Genomic DNA, 6,303 nt, shown 5'->3' on the forward strand with positions numbered 1-6,303 from the left:
GTTTCAATGTGTTCACAGGTCTCACGTTCTATTTAGACGTATAAATTATATAAGTCTATACTTATATTAAAAGTTATTAGCAAAATAAGAGCCTGTTTAATATATCAAAAAACAGGTTTGCTGCAACTTACCTTTCGATTTTATTTTATATACTCGTAAGAGGGGGCAAATGGGCAAGGTGACATGATTGGCATATCGGTTCATTAAATGGCCAATAAATTATAAACAGTAAGTTTTCTAAAAAAATTAACAGGAAACAAGATATGTGAAATTTTATTTTATACGATAATGGTTTATTTAACATTATGCGAGGTTACCACTTGGTACTTTAGTGCTCGGTGAAATTATTGTTGAGCACAATTTGATACTCAGTAATTCTACGTAACTAGATGTTAAGTTACTTACTTATCCTATGCGAATTCATCACATTATTTCACTATGTTAGTATAATTAGCTGTAGCTAATCCAATGATTTTATTTTTCCGTAAAAGAGGCATCTAGCGAAAACTACTTCAATCAGCAGGTAGAGATAATTTACATACGGTACAAAATACAAACGCCTGGGTCGAAACTACGACATTTTCTAATAGGTGGCGCTTATTGATAAAAAGTTTGTTTGTTCCTGGTGTTAACATTATAATTAAGGTTATTTATTACAATTTCTAGCAAATTCACCTAAGTGGCAATGTACATACATAACATTATCAAGAATATATTGACAGGCTACAGTTTAGATATTTATTTCCTTAAATTTTTCTCTAAATGAGACTTTAGGACCACGGTTATAAATCACAAAGCAGCACAAACTACAAAGATGATATTGAAAATATCGGCAGCATTGCCCCATGTTAAATATGTTTTTTTTTATTTATATGTTTGCTCGTTAAGCAATTTATATTATTAGTTCATCGTGAATGACGGTTAGCATTTTTCTACAGTTAAATAATATTTCGGCTTAGTCTCTTTAGTGACAATTTTAAAGCAAAAGTTCGAAAAGTTCAAAAAACTGACTTCAAAAACTGAAAAGTATCAAATATCTAATTAAAAATTTAATTAAATACACCTCAAAATTTCAAAGGCTTTTTTCACGGATAATAAAAAGAGGTACAACTTAGAAGTAGACTCGATATTATGATATTTAAATCCATAATTATATCTATTTATTTTTATTTATAAATTTGAGTGATTTGTCCCTCATTCGCCTCGCGAAGTTTCGTCCCACACAATAAATTATTTATAGATATATATTTATATATATAAATAATTCTTTTTAGTCTTGAAAATAAGAATGATCAATAATTTATTATTTTATTCTTGTTTACTTTCGGTCCTTATTCGCCTCGGGTAGTAATTTATGTGTTTTACAACATGTTTGTAATTTTTGACAATGAATATTATTAATGAACTCAACAAGTAACTATTAGTATAGTAGCTGGTATTGAGACCAGAAATCAATTAATTTTAACAGGAGCCTTTTTTAACCGTCAAATGCTTACAACATAATACTTTTAAGTATGTTTAAGATAACTAAATATACTAATTCAAATTGAAATATAAATTGGTTTTAAAACTCAATCCCCCTTCATAATAGTCCCCAAGTCAACAGTCTTTGTAGTCAACCCAAATGTTTTTAAGTATACCCTCAATTTTATTACTGACCGCTCAAGTACTAACCAGTAATATGTATGATAGACAAATGTTATTTATTTTCTCGTAGAACTGTTAAAATTTTTTTTTTTTCCATAAGTTAAATTCTTATATACGCTTTTATGTATTGAAGTTATCTGTAAAAAACAATGTATCTGGAAGTAACTAGTATTAAAATACAGGCCCGGCCTAGTTTAATGCTAGTGACAACTAAAATAATATAAAATATTTTAATTAACTATTAGAAACACTACTTATCCTACGGGATTAGTGGTGCGATTATTTTCAAAAGCATTGTGAATATTTGAAAATTATTTTGATGTATTTGGTGTTGTTTGTCCAGAAAAATATCGTGTATGTTCCATTACTTGTATTGTTATTATAGTATAATAATATTAAGTAGAATGAAGTGAACTAAGTAATGTATGAAGGATTTATTATAGTCTGCTAACTTAAAGCACTGATAATTCTCACTCTGTCTTCTTCTATTGACCTAAGTCAGAATGAGAAAAAACTCCTAAGCGGCTGTTTAAAGTTAGCGGACCATTATGAATAAGGGGGAATATCTATACTAATATTATAAAGCTGCAGTGTTTGTTTGTTTGTTTGGACGCGCTAATCTCTGGTACTACTGGTCCGATTTGAATGATTCTTTCAGTGTTGGGTAGTTCATTTATCGAGGAAGGCTATAGGCTATGTTTTTTTTTTTCAAAATTAGGGATCCGTAATAAAATTGCTATTTTGTAACACAAGGTGTAAAATCGAAAACCTATTTTTGCGTGCGCTGCAAAAACTATTGACAATAGAACAAAATGATGTACAGGCAATATTTTATTACTTATAAAACTATCGCGTGAATTATACTTTATATGGCAAAACAACGTTTGCCGGGTCAGCTAGTCTTTAATAAAACGTGTACAATGTGTGCCCGCTAGATTTTTTTTAACTTGTATAGCGGGTGTATATTATTAGGATGATAATTTTAAATTGTTGATCGGATAGATCTAATAGAACAATTCGAATTGTGAATTATTAATAAATATTGTTTATTTTATGATGATTATACAATTTTATTTATGTTTAAAATCCAAACTGTTATCTACCGCTTTTTCCACCTTCATCTTAATGCATGGACTTCGGAATCAAGATAATTTTACTATGTTGGTCTTGTAAGACGAAGTGGTATTTTTATGATATTGCCAAGTTTTATCGTTCTATTTTTGAGACTGCAGGAACATATTCTGTGATAGGTTTATGATCTCTTTTTATGCCATCGTTTGGTCACTGGTAAGCTATTGCTCTTATTATATATTTAGAATATTGTTCTAATTGACATTTTTTCTTGCTGTACTAAAAAAGTTTGTTATTTTCAAGTTTACCGCAGGTCATTTTGAAATTCCATTAATATTATTGTCGTCCACGTTGACCTGATAAATTCAATAAAATGTTTACGGAAAGTAAATCATTTTTATTTTTTATCTTCCAGTATCCATCCCCACTCTGTGGGTATAACTATGTTGAAAAGGACTGCTTTTTGACATTGGTCATTAGTAAACCTACCAATGACCTGTTTAAATACCACTGGACAGGCTGTTCCATATGTTTGACAGCAAATTTTTTGTGCCTATTTGAAGCGCCACTCGTGAGCGTCCAGAGAACAAATTTTGTCGTATAATACAAATGGCTGCGAGAGAAACGTACAATGCTTTGAAGTATTTTTGCATTTTTAATTAATTTCGGTCTTTTTCCGTGTTATTTATACTTCAGGAATCAACGTAATAAAGAACACATTTTTTTTTGTAAATATTTTCCTAATTATGTTTGTTTAGCTGTGGTTTTAAACATTAGTTTTAGTTCCGCAGACTCTCGCTACATGGCCACCAGCGCCAAAATGGCGAATACCAAACAGGCACAAAAGCACTTTGACAGCCGCCAGTCCAGTGGTAAATAGTAGAGATTAGTAATACCTACCTACAAAACACACTCACATTAAAACATAACGGAAGTTATAATATTAGGTAACAGCCTATGTATCTTTACAATAGATACTTATCTTTCAAGTTTCACTCAGACTGTTCTTCACAACATGAAGTACCTACATAGCTACATTTAAAAATAAAGCTTCATAAACACCGTATATTAGCGAACACATGAGAAATATCTTGTTAATTAATGAACATGTCTTATTTCATCTCAATGAGGTCTCACACCATACGCGTAGAAGGACGTATCGTTTAGCGTGCTACGTAAGCCATGACTTAATTGTAATTTGTAAACTTTGAGTTTAGTCGGCTTATTATTGACGTTATACTTCTTTAGACGCGTTTAATGAAAAAATGAGAAACGATGAGAGTGAAATTTGAAAAAGATGCGCGCGCATCACTGTAATACAAAAGTAACAGGTTGAAGTTGGTTCCTAAAATTTTCTGACGTTTGCGACATTTGTCATTTTTTTTTGTTTCTTCGTCCATTATTAGGACAGGCAAAGGGCTCAAGCCCATACAGCCGTATTCGTTATTTAATAATTGTCAATGCCATCTTTGCAAGATTTCTACAATATTGTCCTTTCTACAAAGGTAGAATACTTAGCAAGAGGTATAAATAATTTTAAGGATTTTGCTTTGTTACGCCAAAGAAGTATAACTTCTTGCGTGCTTACACATTTTTATTATTTTATGATGTTATACAACAGTTTGTGTATCTTTGAAGTAATTCAAGGTGTGGTTTCAAATATAGGTAGTGTTTTTCTGGAGGAAAAGCCTGGTGGGTTGAATCTGATGGTAGGTGGTCATATTTGCCGCTCATGTTATTTTGCAACACCAGAGACATAAAAAATTATCTACGTGTGAGAAAGTTTCTTAGTAAAGTCGTCAAAGAACACTATGCACACTTAGATAAATTATATGTCTAGATAGAGTCTCTTGCTGTTAGGCAACGCATGACAACAGGCCAGGTTTATTACTTTAGTGTGCATAACAGCGATCTTACACTAGCGATATAGTACGTCACTTTGTTTTAGTGTGAGTGCGTTTGAAAATACAGATTGACAGAAATACAGACAACTGTTCGCCGCTATTTTTTTCAATGTTTTCACATGATCTACATACTTCACAGTCTATCTAGACTTGTTAACCCGTCAAATCATCATCATTATTTAAGCATACACATAGATGGCAACTGACAAAGATGCGTCCGTGGCGTAGGTACCTATATTCCGCGGCAGGAATCAGGAAAATAGCCCTTCGGAACATTCCACGGGACAGAGCAGAAGCCAGACAGAATCTGTACGCAACGCTAATATATCGAGCTGTCCACAGAGTAAGAACTAACTAGATCCCCGACTTATATTGTGCCCTCAACTCCTTACAAAACTCAATTATTTTTTTCTCAATAATCGTCTGTGTATACTTATTTACTAAGCTTAGTCAGCGGACCAAAATAACCTCGTTACACATTTTAAGCAATAATTCTCGATATATACAATGTTTGACCTTCATTATAATTATTATGATTGGATATTTTGAAGTTGCCACTCGCGTGTCACAAGTCACAACTCACAACAATGTTTGCGTGGATGATGTCATTGCCAGACAGGTGAAGGAGGGGAGGGCGCGGTACTACTACCCTACAAACACCATACATTCAATAAAGTTATAAATAAAATTGGAGTGTCTGTTTGTAATATTGAAATAATCGTTTCTTACTATATATGAATATATATACGGTATATAAATCAAATAATTTTTTTTTAAATTTTATCTGTCTGTCTGTCTGTTTGTTCCGGCTAATCTCTGAAATGGATCGATTTTGACGGGACTTTTATTGGTAGGTAGCTGTTGTAAAACGAGTAACTTAGGCTACATTTATTTAAAAATAATTCTTTTATTTTAGAAAAATAAAGTAATTTTGCAATGTCCAAGAAACGGTCTTACTCTAAAAATAATTTATATGGCAAAACAACGTTTGCCGGGTCAGCTAGTAGCTATATACAATCGTAAAACTGATTGTAGGTTATGTTTAACAATAATATTTTCACGATATTTCACAACATTTTATTCATAATACAGATTTGGTTTATTATTTGTTTCATATATTATTAATTAAACACTTATAAACTATCGTCTATTTTGGTATACTTACAGTACCGCGTTTATATATTGCACTGTATACAATTCATGCCAAACCATAATAATTCATGAGTTTTACGAGCCTTATTTTCCTTGCATGTTTACATGTTGAGCAGACTGGATGGTATTTTTTCGACCATGCTCAGAACAAGCAGTTCTCGGTGACTCCGAGACTTATACTTGAAAGACCATCTAACATCCATCCACTCATTATAATGGATCCAATGCATCCACTATGATGAGTTTACATAAGTGGGAGGTGCCATTGAAAAAGGTGCAACAGGTTAATTAATGTTAATTCATAAACCACAATACTTTATTTGCGATGATCCTGCTGTTCTTTGAGGGTTAGGTTAGTTTGGGGTCCTGTGTCACAAACTTTCTAAAATAAATAACTACTGAATTTAACAAATACACGCAGTTCATAGATAGAAAGAAATGCAAGTGGTAATAGTCCAAGTTTCCCAAACAGAGGTTTGCAAGACTCATCAGGTAGGACGTTGCAAATAGCTCTGACACATCTATTTAC

Source organism: Leptidea sinapis, chromosome Z, assembly GCF_905404315.1.
Source record: "Leptidea sinapis chromosome Z, ilLepSina1.1, whole genome shotgun sequence".
NCBI lineage: Eukaryota > Metazoa > Arthropoda > Insecta > Lepidoptera > Pieridae > Leptidea > Leptidea sinapis.